This window comes from Bos indicus x Bos taurus, chromosome 8 (assembly GCF_003369695.1).
Source record: "Bos indicus x Bos taurus breed Angus x Brahman F1 hybrid chromosome 8, Bos_hybrid_MaternalHap_v2.0, whole genome shotgun sequence".
In the NCBI taxonomy this organism is placed as follows: domain Eukaryota; kingdom Metazoa; phylum Chordata; class Mammalia; order Artiodactyla; family Bovidae; genus Bos; species Bos indicus x Bos taurus.
The window spans coordinates 40361523-40376455 of record NC_040083.1 but is presented as its reverse complement, the minus strand read 5'-3'; the positions used below and the strand labels follow the sequence as shown (position 1 = coordinate 40376455).

Below are 14933 nucleotides of genomic sequence, written 5' to 3'. Positions count from 1 at the left end.
ATAAATATATATGCACCCAACATGGGAGCACTGCAGTATGTAAGACAAATGCTAACAAGTATGAAAGGAGAAATTAACAATAACACAATAATAGTGGGAGACTTTAATACCCCACTCACACCTATGGATAGATCAACTAAACAGAAAATTAACAAGGAAACACAAACTTTAAATGATACAATAGACCAGTTAGACCTAATTGATATCTATAGGACATTTCATCCCAAAACAATGAATTTCACCTTTTTCTCAAGCGCACATGGAACCTTCTCCAGGATAGATCACATCCTGGGCCATAAAGCTAGCCTTGGTAAATTCAAAAAAATAGAAATCATTCCAAGCATCTTTTCTGACCACAACGCAGTAAGATTAGATCTCAATTACAGGAGAAAAACTATTAAAAATTCCAACATATGGAGGCTGAACAACACACTGCTGAATAACCAACAAATCACAGAATAAATCAAAAAAGAAATCAAAATTTGCATAGAAACGAATGAAAATGAAAACACAACAACCCAAAACCTGTGGGACACAGTAAAAGCAGTCCTAAGGGGAAAGTTCATAGCAATACAGGCATACCTCAAGAAACAAGAAAAAAGTCAAATAAATAACCTAACTCTACACCTAAAGCAACTAGAAAAGGAAGAAATGAAGAACCCCAGGGTTAGTAGAAGGAAAGAAATCTTAAAAATTAGAGCAGAAATAAATGCAAAAGAAACAAAAGAGACCATAGCAAAAATCAACAAAGCCAAAAGCTGGTTCTTTGAAAGGATAAATAAAATTGATAAACCATTAGCCAGACTCATCAAGAAACAAAGGGAGAAAAATCAAATCAATAAAATTAGAAACGAAAATGGAGAGATCACAACAGACAACACAGAAATACAAAGGATCATAAGAGACTATTATCAACAATTATATGCCAATAAAATGGACAACGAGGAAGAAATGGACAAATTCTTAGAAAAGTACAACTTTCCAAAACTCGACCAGGAAGAAATAGAAAACCTTAACAGACCCATCACAAGCACGGAAATTGAAACTGTAATCAAAAATCTTCCAGCAAACAAAAGCCCAGGTCCAGACGGCTTCACAGCTGAATTCTACCAAAAATTTAGAGAAGAGCTAACACCTATCCTGCTCAAACTCTTCCAGAAAATTGCAGAGGAAAGTAAACTTCCAAACTCATTCTATGAGGCCACCATCACCCTAATACCAAAACCTGACAAAGATGCCACAAAAAAAGAAAACTACAGGCCAATATCACTGATGAACATAGATGCAAAAATCCTAAACAAAATTCTAGCAATCAGAATCCAACAACATATTAAAAAGATCATACACCATGACCAAGTGGGCTTTATCCCAGGGATGCAAGGATTCTTCAATATCCGCAAATCAATCAATGTAATACACCACATTAACAAATTGAAAAACAAAAACCATATGATTATCTCAATAGATACAGAGAAAGCCTTTGACAAAATTCAACACTCATTTATGATAAAAACTCTCCAGAAAGCAGGAATAGAAGGAACATACCTCAACACAATAAAAGCTATATATGACAAACCCACAGCAAACATTATCAAAAAAAAAAAAAAGACATGGATGAAGGACTCTTACGTGACTATTTATTACTGGCCTAAAGAAGCCAGTGTGGAAAAGCTATATTGCTTAGTCCAAATATAGGCCATTCTGGAAAATACAAAACTATGGACAATAAAATGATCAGTGGTTGTCAGGTGTTCAAAAAAAAAAAAAAAAAGAAAAGCAGAGACATTACTTTGCCAACAAAGGTAAAAAAACAAAAAAAAAAAAGTAATATCTGATTTTATAATATTTTGAAGGGTCTACCAAGAGGAACAGTGGCCTCATTGGGAAATTATTTAAAATTGAGGTAGGGTTACCCTGGTTAATTTGAGATTCCTCTTAACCTCAGGGAACTCAGTGTACCCCAAAGTCATTTTACAAAGATTCCAAATATCTAAACAGATTGCACTTGCATTTCCTAGGACAGCCTTGCTTCAAAGTTTCCTGGTCTTTTGGGAGAGGCAGCCAGAATGGGGAAGACACTCTGACACTTCGGCCTCAATGAGTCAACTACTTCAGTGCATGTCACTTATCTGGAATTCTGAAGTGGCCTACTGTACTCATTTATCGAGATTTTCTGGAACTACTAAAATTTTGTAGAATTAATATAAAACCCTTTCTGTAATGTTTTCCTAAACTGTAAAAAAGAGATCCCAGTTACTATGTTTTTCCTTGTTATTCTAGTGTACAAAATGAATCTATTAACTAGCTCATAAATACAACTTCCTGGCTTGTTGTGCTTTTTGGTTTTGATTAAGAAATCTGTATAAAACAAAGGTTACCGAAATGGGCAGTATGAATGTGCTTCTTATTGGTTTAAGAAAACTCTCTCTCTCTTTTTTTTTTTAACATTTTGGGTCATGGGCAGCAGCTGACTTTTAAAAGGGCACTCTAAATGAGGTGGCAAAATAAATGAGGGTGTAACATAAAAATTGAAAATGGAAAAAATGTTTTTGAGAAGCCACATGACAATGTAGAGAGAAATATGTTACTTCTGTGCCAACATTTGAACCATATTAAATTTTTATGGAAATTATCACGTGTCTGGTTTATAAAAATTGAAAGGAGTTAGGGACAAATGGAACCTTATCATGGGCATTACATTCACCACTGGCAAAAGAAGACTCCATAGTGCAACACTGATATTTAAATATATCATATTGCTGCCTCCAGTTATTCAACAAATGTAAGGAATATCATATATTATTCATGCTGTGTCAATACAATGCCAGAAAACTACAATTTCAAGCAAATAATTATTTCATGAGTGGGTAAATAATAAAAAACTGGCTATTTGGGGGTTGTTTAAACATAAGAATAAGTAAGTTGCCTAAATTTCATTCTTGTTTATTAGCGTTGATTTCATGCAATCTGCAAATACATATCCACTAGAGCATGTGTCCTTCAGAGGTTCACAGTAAGACCTCAATAAATGCACTTTGCTTATATGCCAGAAGAGCAAATATATTTAAGGCTATGTAACTGGCCCTGTGCAAATATACCTAAAAGAAATCAAATTATTTCATTTTCCGTGTATCTCTGTTTCTGACCACCATCTAGGCATACTTAATTCCATACACATGAATCTGCAAAAGCATAATACTTCTATGAAGTATATATAAAGTCTACATATAAAAGCAACTTTCATATATTTTGATGCTCTATATTAAAGAAAACAGTTTTGCAAAAAATTTTGAGCATCAGTCTATATACCAATAGACCCGGGAATATTGAGTTTCTTGTTCACTCAGCACTTTATAGGCTGTGCAGATGATACAAAAGCATCACCAGGCTCCATCCTGCCTTTCCTGCATTCATATTACATTCCAAGAGATAGACATACACTCAGAACAAATTTTGAATCTGACCCAGCCTGCTCCAACACCCCCAAACTATTTTCTATAGACTAAAGGTGAGGAAACAAATGTTGGAGAAATCATCTTTTGGATTTTAGGGATTATTTTTTGGATTTTTAAAAAGTGTCAGAAATGTTCTCTAAAACTCTAGTTTCTCTAAAGGGTCTCTCAAATTTCAGACAGGGATAGATGAAGTAAAAGAGAAATAAGGAAACGAGAAGCAGAAAAACAAAAAAAGAGAGGAGAGAAAAAGAGGCTACGGGTCAAAGGAGGGCTTAGCACAGACATGGTCAGGCCTGTCTCCTCCGGTCTGTCCTCCCACCTTTCCACCGGACTCCAGGCCAGTCCAGCTGCAGTTCCCTAATTAAGCATCATTGTTCCACTTTGCCTCTGTTTGTGCTACTTCCCGTGCCTAGTGACATCCTACTGGCCCTTTAGCTTGGTGTCACCTCCTCTGTGATACCTTCCTTTATGCCTGGTGTCACCAAGGCGCAATGGATCACTACCTCCCTCTCCCCCCACCTCCCACCACACACACACATCAAGACTTATCCACGGCCCGGCTAATGCGTGGGGGTGCACTAATTGGGTTGTTTGTCTCCCCTACTAGGCTGTGAGCTTTATGAAGACAAGGTCCTGAGTCTTATTAATCTTTTTATTGGCATATACTTGGCATATACTCAAGTGACCACAGATTATTTGCTAAATAAATGCTAAAGGAAATGGAGAGAATGAATTCTTTGTAAAAAAAAAAATATATATATATATTTCCTAGACTTTCTTCTGTAGAAAGCTCATTAAGGCCTTTTAATTAGGTAGAGCCAGTCACCATTCATGATGACATCAAATGGTCAACACTGCAAAAGCTATAAAATGAATTTAAGGATTTTTTTGGATTTTAATGTTCTATAGAATTACTGCAAAACATATAATTATTTTAATATCTAATCATGTGGGGAAACAATACTAATAACAATATATGGTTGTATTTTTTTGTGGTTGTGATGTCTTAACTTATTTATTGATGTTCTGAGAGATCTGTAGCAATACTGGTGAAGGGAGTGGGCTGTTTTCCTACCACACCCTTTTCCAAACTTAAGCTACACATATACAGACCCACTGGGAACACGTTATTAGGAATAATTCAAGGAACATAAATGTATGCCTTCTTCATACATAAATGAAAAGAAACTGTTTTAAATTGCCCTAAGTTAAGCTAACATACTCAAATATGCCAGGAAAGAGTCTCTCAACAGAGTGTCTCATGCAAAGAAAAAAGATCTTTGGGACCTTGCCCTGAATTGCCTGAGTCAAATATCCCCAAAGAGCAGGTCAAACAGTTTCCTTTGCTATCTGCTCACCATCTGATAGCCAACCTCTCTGAACAGGACGCAGCCATTACGACCCCATATAACCCCAGGATATAACCACGCCAAACTCCAGAGCTTTCTGAGTATTCAGAGTATAGGGGGCTGTAGCAAGCCCTTGGCTCTGCCTTTCCTGTTGGCAGTGGATTGGCTCCCCTGTAAAGAGGAGAAATGCCACTGCTTGCCTTCAGTTTTATTAAGAATTGGCATGCTTGGTTTAACAGAGCTAAGCAATATATTTATTTACTATGGTGTTTCCCAAAATGATTGCTAAATTCTGTCATCTCTTGACTGAGAAACTGTTTGCGGGTTGCAACAGAATGTATGCTAACATACATACTGCAACACAAACTTCCAAGACAAACTGTTTAAGTCAATTTGCTATCATATAGGCACATAGGTGCAAATATGTGCAGATGCATTTGCGGGTATAGCCATGGGCACACACTAACACTTGCACACATATCCCACACAGATTCTGTAATAGATGTGTATATTTAAGATCTATGCGCAGGGGGCTAGAGACAAGCATGGATTTGCCAAGAGAGAAGAGGAAATTCACACACGAAGAGAATAATTTACCATAAATTGGCCCATACTGAATTTACTCCAAAAAACAGAGTGCAAGACGCCAAATTTTTAATGGCTCTTACTATTCCAAATCTGGCCCTGACAAACTTTGGAAGAGATGCAAGTGGGCAGGAAAGATGGGATTAAAAAATTATATCTTAAGCCTTTTCACTTTCAAATGTAAAATTTCCACCACAGTGACAGGAGGAAAGAGTGTGGCAGGGATAGTTTCCTGACACCATGCTTTTCTCAACAAAAAGTCATCGATTTTCATTATGCATTGCTTAAATATAAATTCTGTACTTGCTAAAAGTCATATGCATCTGGCTGCTTAAAAAAGAAGCAGATATGAAAATAATGGAACTCAAACCTTGCATTAGCCCTGGCAGCCATTACGAAGGTGTGAGCTCAGAGTGATGCTTGGGGCAGCTTCACAGTCAGAGAACTGACAATCCTTTGTGACAACCCACAAGATTCAGCAAGACCACTCACTTGCTTCCAAACGCATCACCTCCAGTATTCTTTCTTTCACAGCTAAGCTTTTCAGCATGGCTCTCCCATCACATGCCTGACTGCCAGGTGGCAGATGCTCAGAAAATCTCCCAATCTTTCCATCAGTACTTGCTCTTCTTCTTTGCTCTGATTTTAAACTACCTATCCCATCTCTGAGCCTTTCTCTTTGTTTGTTGAAGGAATCACTCTTCCTATATATATGCCCATGGTTCACTCATGGGCAAGAAAGTATTGACAAATTCATTAATCAAGCCTGACCGTTTAGGTATTAAAACCCACAGAGTATTCAATCATTGTATGGATGCACTGTTTGATCCCTATAATTCTAAAGCAAATACCTTAGCCAAGAATTGTAATCTCAATCCCCTTGACTATTCTACTTAAGATAATTTCAACCCTCCTTTCCCCTCTGAACGTGACTCCATTTATCACAACAACAGGTCCACATAAAATCTTACCCAAAAGTGCAAAGTTTGTGGTGTAAGTGGATCACCTCAGATGTTTTAATTTGATGAGGGTATTGGTCTATTATATAAAGTAGTTGGCCTTTTCACTGAATTTAATTTACAATTGTTTATTTTTCAAATAAATAAAAAATCAGTAAAACATGTTGTTTCTAAGATAGGTCTCTTGCTTTATTTTATCTCCTTAGTCATCTTACCAAGCCAACAATCCTGATGTGAAAATATTTAGGGTGGAGTAAATTCCCAATAAAAGTTAACTGTCATTACCATCATCTTTCATGTATTCAAATTATCAAGTAGTATTATCCCCATTTTCCAAGTGAAGAACATCAAGACCTAGAGAAGTTCGGTGCTTTGCCACAGACACAGAGCTAGTAAGTAGTAGATGGATAACCAGAATCATGGCCTTCTGGCTCAATTATTTAACCATTTCCTCTATGCAACCCCAAGGAATGCTATTTTTCAATAGGTTAAGGAGAGAAAGGAAAAAATATGTTCTGGAAGGAATCCAAGCACACTTTTTCTTTTGTTTCTTTATAAAATGAAAAATATTAGTAACTTAAATTCATAGAATACCATCGACTATCCAAAACTGTACCAACCATTCTCACCAAAGTCTGAATGTAGAGGGAAGTCATTGATAAAAATGAAAAAGTACTGTGAGCCTTATGTTCTTGGCATAATCTTTTTTTTTTAATAACTGTAATTCTCAAGTTAAAAAAAAAGTGGTATGCATCTGTAAATCACTCAGATGCTTATGCTGCTGAGAAACAAATGCAAAGTCAGAGTTAATGTGAAATAGTCAATGTGAGCATTCTGGAAGACTTCAAGACTGCATATTCAGCCAAACAATAAAATACTTTATAGCATGAACCTTTATTCATTTAATCAAATGAAAGGGCTCCTGAATTTACTACCAATTTACCAATGGTGACAAACTTGGTCCCTCTTAAATGCCTATGTGGTTAAGCCTTTCTTCTAAGTAACTTAACTTATGAAGAAAAGAAAGATGTTCTAGAAGTTTCCATAATCTAATAGGTGCCTAGTATGTATTAGGTGCTCAATAATTTTTTTGAAAAATGGTTAGTAATTGAATATTTGCCTAAATATTCATTGTAGTGTTTCTAATTTGAAGCAAAATTCCTTCAGAAAAACAGTTTACTTTGCTATTTTCCTGTATTGGATATAAGGACCCAAACTGTATCACATCAGAAATACAGGGTTATCAACTGTTAAACTTGGCCTAGACCTCTCCTCTGAGTTCCAGGCTCTACTGCCTATTCAATGTTTCTGTAGCTGGTCCACAGATACCTAAATGTAAATATTCCAACACTTAAAAATGACCTTTCCCCCCAAACAGAACTTCACTCTGTACTCTATTTACCTAACAGTACAGCCCAGTATCTGGAAATAATCCTTGACATCCCTTTCTCACACACCTATCTCTAATATCTAGGTCCTCAGAAGTGTCTCTCAAACACGTTTACTTCTCTCTATCAATGTTGGACCTCCCCTTGTCTGAGTAGCCATCTTCTCCCACTTGATCTTCAGTAATCAGTGGGTCTCCCCCTTTACTCTTGCCCCCATCCACCATCTAGTCTCCATGGTGCTGCCAGAGTAATTGGTTGAAACTAGAAATCTGATAACGTCACTCCCCTGTGTCAAATTCTTCAAACGTTTCTCATTGTTTTTGGACAAAGACCAAAGCTTAGCCATGGCTTACAAAGTTTTGCTTCAGCTGGCTCCTGCCTACCCTCCAGCCTCATCCTCACCTCACCCTCCTCCCCTTCGTTCCCTCAGTTTCAGCCACACTGGTCTTTCAGTTCCTTGGAGATTGTATTTGCATATGCTATATCCTTGGCCTGGAAAAATTTTTCTTCCTCCTTTCCTAGTTAAGCATCTTTTCAAGATTGGTTTAAATATACCTTTTTTCAGGAAAGCAGTCTCTGGTCCCCAAGCTTAGGCTTATCTCCCACATATATGCCCTTAAAACATCCTCATGGACCATGAGCTCCTTTAGCACAGGGACCAGAGTGGTCCTTTTCATGATAGACTAGCGTGCACAGAAAACTTCTAATGCAGAAATGTAGAATAATGGACAAATGAGTTATTATATATTAAAATACAACCTGTTTATATTAAAATACTTTCTTTTCCTCCCTCTCTTCCTTCCTTTCTAAGACTGTGTGGTTAGAGCTTAAAATCCACTCAGAATAGCTATATACTCATAGGAACAGGGCTTGTTCTAACAATGGAGAATAATAAAAGATGAGTAGAACTCAAAGAACAGATCCTCAGGTCTGGAGAAAAAAAAAATATTTGTGAAATTCTCTATAATTTCTAAGTGCTACATGAAATGCAAATGTTTTCTAGATTCCAACTGCACACACAGAAATATCTCAACTCATTTTGACAAAGCTATCCACCAGGGAGATGAATAAATAGCTTCACTAAATACATATGGTGCAATTATACTCGGCAATAAGTGACAATAGGTCTTACTTTATAGTAATCTAAAAATTCAAAGCCCAATTATTTCAGCTGCTCAGTAAATAATACTGAAAAGACGTGGTGGTAAAGCAACTTAGAACAGACTGTATTAGTAAATGCTAATGATTGCTTTATGATCCACAGAGCCACTTTCTTTTTCTTCTGAAGGGAAGAAAGCTTTTTGTAAATTAAGGGGAAAAAAACAGACATCCATGAGCTACAGCCAAGAACAAAATGAAAGCAGGGAGTACTCCTTTTGATCTTTCAAGAGTAGTATTTAGTTAAAGAATGTATGCTGGACTACAGAAAAACACCACCAGGAACATGAGCATTTGGGACCTGAAAAATACAGTTGTTGGCAGCTGGCCTTTTAAAAATATATTTTAAGGGAAAAAAAGGACTTGTCTCCATAGCTCCAAATTTCAGGGCAAACTGACACTGACTTTAATGAAAGGGGTCAGTTTCAGACTTCTTTTTTGGAATGCAGAAACACTGCAAGTAATTGGTATAATTAACAGCTTAGATATGCAAATCAAATTCAAACTTGAAATGACTGAGATGGAAAAGCAACCTCAACAAGAAAAGATGAAGGAAAGAGAGGAGAGAGAAGCACGACAAAAACAACTCTGGCCTTTTTGGATGATATGAAGACAGCTGAAGCCACAGTAAAGAGAGATGGGGTACTGCTGATCTCTTTAAGACAAGCTCCACGAAAGTGAGAGGGAAAGGAGGAAGCTGCTGAGCCACAGGTCTACCCAGACCAGAGGAATCTGAACAACAATCAACACGGCAGAGCTGGAACTTCTGCCCCAGTAGAGCATTCTTGTTTTCATGCTCTCTGGACTTGTGGTGTTTATTATTTTTCTAATTTGAGCAAACCATGCAAGCTTTTGGCACCTCAAAAAATAAAATCATATGGCCAATAAAAATGTTTATTCAAGAGGAAAAAAGTTAGCTCAAAAGCAGCAGCTTCCGACTTTCTTAGCCACCTAACTATTGGGGAATGGTAACCTACCCTTTTGCTCTTCTGCCTATCTGGGATTCATCCACTAGAGGCCCACTTGAACCAGAAGCCTCCAAAGGGTGGCACCATTTGGGGAGATCCCATAGCACTCTCTGATCTTCTGGACATGACCAGGTTCACCCAATTTGTATTTTCTTTGCACACTGTATTTCTCCTTCATAATTATTTACTCATCTGCCATTAAATAAAAATTTCAGTAATCATCTACACAGTTATTTCCTGAGCTCTATCTTGTCCATACCCCTGTTTCCAGAGCCTCTAGTATAGTGCCTGGAATTTGCCAGGTGTTCAATGAACGAAAATGGAACAATCTGGGACTTATGGGTAATATTAGGTCAGATCATCCAAATGTCAAATGTCAAAGATCATCATTTATTCAATGACCAAAGATTAGTTACCTAATTAATTACTGTATGGAGACAGTGTATAATACCCAAAGCAATTACCTACCAAGTGGTATTGTAGGACAGCACTTCTCAGACTTTAATGTGCTCATAAATCTCCTGAAGAGTTCACTATAAGGCTGACCAATTCAGCAGGTCTGGAATGGGATCTGAGAGTCTACACTTCTAAAAAAAAAAACAAAAAAAAAGACTCCCAAGAGATGCTGATGGTCCTCAGGCCACATTTTGTGTAGTAAGTTCCTTTGGGTCAAATTGGCAACTCAAACACAGGTTTTTCCCTCACTTGAATCTTATTTATTTTGCATTTTGAAAAATCACATTGTGATTATTATCCAGGTGGTTCTTGGTTTAGATATTCACAGATGTCTTCTTGGGAGGATGCTGCTGCTGCTGCTGCTGCTGCTGCTAAGTCACTTCAGTCATGTCCGACTCTGTGCTACCCCATAGACGGCAGCCCACCAGGCTCCCCCGTCCCTGGGATTCTCCAGGCAAGAACACTGGAGTGGGTTGCCATTTCCTTCTCCAATGCATGAAAGTGAAAAGTGAAAGTGAAGTCGCTCAGTCATGTCCGACCCTCAGCGACCCCATGGACTGCAGCCCACCAGGCTCCTCTGTCCATGGGATTCTCCAGGCAAGAATACTGGAGTGGGGTGCCATTGCCTTCTCCGCTTGGGAGGATGAAGGGTCACCATTTCTTGATTTCCTTTGTGACCTGGTGTCTGTATTACATATTCTCTGGTGAACTCTATCTTGCAAGAAAATTTAGCCAAGTCTTTATTATCCCAACAAGAGGTTTACGTTGTCAAGAGAATCTGGCCAGGAAAGAAAGCGAGCTTGGATTTTCTATATGACACATTTTTATGACAAAATCTCTTGAGAACATTTGTATTTTATTAGTTCTTTTAACAAATGAGTGCATACTGCAGCACTCCAGTATTCATAAAACACAGAGGGTCCTCTTTATCTACTATGATTTCTTTCCATTTCTATAATCAATGTTGCACAAAACTTTTTCCAGCAGTTTCCAAGCCATTATGGAAGAGTCTGGAACAGGCTGATAGAAATTAATATTTTGATCTTCTACATCAACTTCCACAGCTATTAATATTCAATGACTCTTTTTTTAAAGTGACAAGAGTTTGGGTTGTTTCCTCAAACAATGACACAGTAATGTAGATGTTTTCTGTAGGTAATATCTGAAAGTCTGTCTGTTCAAATGGTCTTGCTTCATACCATAGTACAAAGAGCTGATCTATATTTAATGATTTTTCTATGGATTAAAGGTAAAGAGTTTTAACTATCTCTTTGATAACAACTCTTTGCTAGTACTTGATGTGGCTCTCTTAGAGGAGTACCGCCAATGATAATTAAATTTGCTTATTATGTATATCCCTCCTCTCCCTACCACACACACACATACACATAGCTTGCATTTGCTGAAAAAGTCAACATGTGGCTTTATGTCTGTAGTACACCAATCAACATATCGAAATCCAAATTTAGAATCCCAATTCACAATACCATTTTTTCCTTTTTTTCTCCTCTTTACTGAATAAATTAAATTCAGTCTTTGTTGGAAGGAAATGTAAAATGTGTTTCACACATACATTTAACACTAATCTGTTCTCCCTACTTTAATTATGCTTTGAATTTCTGTGGGATCTTATATCCCAGAGACTCAATTTACTTTTATAAATATTCATTGATTCTTTTCCTCCTGTTTCCATTCGTGCTGCTAAATATTACCCTCCATCTCTCATTTGGAGAAACTGAGGCACCAAGGAGGAATCTAAGGATTGAAACCAAGGATAGTCACTTACAACTATAGAGATGAAAATGCAACTTAGAAGCCCCTCCTCTGATTAAGAGGCAACACTCCCGCCAAAGTGTAGAAATAATGGTACAATGTGTGAAGATTAAATCAGAGATTGCCTGCTCATATGCAAGGCACAGCTATATTCCTTATTTCGTCCTCTCCCTAATACAAAGTGCAGTAATGGAATAGCTGCCCTGTGGTTAAAGAGAAATGATTACAGAAGAGAACAGTTGCAGAAAACAAGGCAAAAGTACTTGGATTTTAGTCAGTGGGAGTCCATCACAGTAACTAATGGGCCGAGAATGTTTCTATTTTTTCACCAAGTAATCCATATGCAAATTTCCTGCAGTATTCAATATGCACTTCCAAGTTCAGTAAATGTTTTCTATTCTTTTCTGCTTAGCTCTCTCAGATTTTTCCAATTAGGCCCTGTTTATTTAGAAAAAAAGAAAATGTCTAAAGAAAGGATTAAGCTCTGTATCTTATAGAGAAAGAATGAATATTAGAAATTCTTTCAGGATCTAGAGGATGCATTCTTTACTCATCCTCCCTGCTGGGATGGGTAATGAGAATAAAGTAAAAGGGGAAGGGGGCTGAGGCTTTTTACTTCATTTGGTTTGTTCAGCTGAAAATATGCTTTTGACTATCTGGAATTAAATCCAAAATTCATGACAATGCAGACAATGGTGTATATGGAATAAGACTGTGGGTAAAAATAAATAAATAAAAGAGACATGTGAAAGCTCAAAAGGACCCACCTGGTGAGCAGAAGTTCTGCAAAAGCAAGACAATTCACCATGTGGAGGGGACAAGAGGACAGACTGGAACGAGAGAGCATGAATGGCTCAAGCTAGCAGTTATCTCAAATGAAGATGACCCAGGAAACAGAGCTGTAAATCAGAGAGATGTCTGAAAAACATGGCCTCTCAGAATAGCAGTGAGGGAAGAGAGTGTGTGAAATTCAGCTCTTTCATCTCCAGTTACTACACCCACGAAGACATGTGGTGCTCTGCCTGTGTCTTTCAGGATTTAAACTGAAAGTGGATGGTCATTCTGGGTGAAAGAAAGGAAGAGAGGGAGGGAGACTAGGAAGTTGAACCAAGGGTTTTCAACAAAAACCCTCTGCACTGAGTTCCATGTAAGGCATTAGGACAGAGATGCCATGGTACCCAAGAAGGAATTTCTGTCACAGAGAACAGCCTGCTTCCAGAGGCTGTTACGAAGCTGAAAGAGATTTTCTATATGTATTTTATATATGTATACACACACATACACACGCATGCGTGCGTGCACACACACACACACACGCGCGCGCGCACACACACACACACACACACTATTTTGAAAATTTTAAATGCATCATACCAATGAAAAAGGGATTATGAGCAGTGGTTATAGTTGGCATTGTATTAAAGAACAGGAAATATCCAAGATGCTTACAGGGTTTCAGAACAGATCATTACCAAATAAAGTTGTAAACAGCTAAGCATAAAAAGTACCCAAATGTCAGGTTAATTTTCTCTCTCAGCATTTAGGGACTCAAAAACCACAGGGAAAAATAACTGACAAACTGTATTTAAGGATAGACTGTTTACCTGGTGATTGAATAATACACTGAGTTCTTCAAAAATCCTCACATTGCATTTGGCTGCCTAAGAGATACAGCATAAAAAGCAAAATGTGTCAATATAATCAATAAAAAAAGGTTTCCCTTTAATGGCGGCTATGGGAAAGAGGAAGAAGCAGAATGAGGTATTAATAGTATAAATGCACCAGACATTGGCTACAACCATACCATAGCCTGTTCCCTTCATAAATATTTTCTGCTACAACCTACATCTTCTGAATCTGGCAAAAAAAGAAGAAAAAAGAAAAGACTTCTTCAAGTCTACTCAAGCCACCTGTTTACACTGTCCATGAAAACAAAACAAAAACTGTTGTGGTTACATTAGCCAGTGGTAATGTACCCAATGGTCATTTACAAAAGTTAAATTCTATTCTTCAATACAGCAGTTGAAAGAAAGAAAATCACTTTCAAAAGCTTTTTAAATTTTAAGTTCTAAGACACAGCAGTGCTCTCAAATTTCAATTCCTTATGTCTTAAGCTTAGAGAAAAATAAACTAAACAAAAGTCTGCCAAAAATCCAGGCTATTAAAATGTTACAACAAAATGCCCTGGGTTTGAGACTATGGTTGGTATCCAAATGAACAGAAACATCCTGGACAGAAGCCTTCAGATCACCATGGAACAGGCTTTGATGCCCTTTGTTTAATTCTGTGAAGACCCAAACCTCAAGCAGAATATTTCTGGCCTGTCAAATAAGGCTTTTCCCAGAAAGTCAAAGAGCTTAAAGACATGAAGTCTGATTCTTAGTCCATTCTTAAGTAACCTGGCACACTGGATTTCACCTTTAACTTTAGGGTACACTAAAAGACATTACAATGGAGGTTTTTTCTTTTGATCCCATAAATCAGTTATTTTTTTTTATCCTTTCATTACCAAGGTGGTTTCTTCCTTGAGCCAACTTTGAATATCCCCACATAGTAATTCTATTACAGAAACAGCCTTGTACATGAGAGGGCTGACTATGCTTTAACAACTTTCGATGTTTAGCCTTTATCTGGCTTTCTCTTCTGCAGCTTCGCTGAAACGATGAGAGCTCCCCCAAAAGGAGAGATTTCTGCCTTAACTCACAGGCACATCAAAGAAGAATAATCTACACCTGCAGTCACAAACTGATTAAGCCCCCGCATCTTCCCTGGCATAGCGTCTAAGAATTCCATCCTTGAGAACTTGCCCTGGAACTCACAACATGGTATAAGCAGTTGGAGT

At 37.6% G+C, this 14933-nt stretch overlaps 1 protein-coding gene across 4 annotated transcripts in view; it reads right to left on the bottom strand.

Annotated features, from left to right (window-relative positions):
* The window catches only part of GLIS3 (GLIS family zinc finger 3), a 505466-nt gene that overhangs the window by 130159 nt on the left and 360374 nt on the right, over positions 1-14933 (bottom strand). The window lies entirely within an intron of this gene.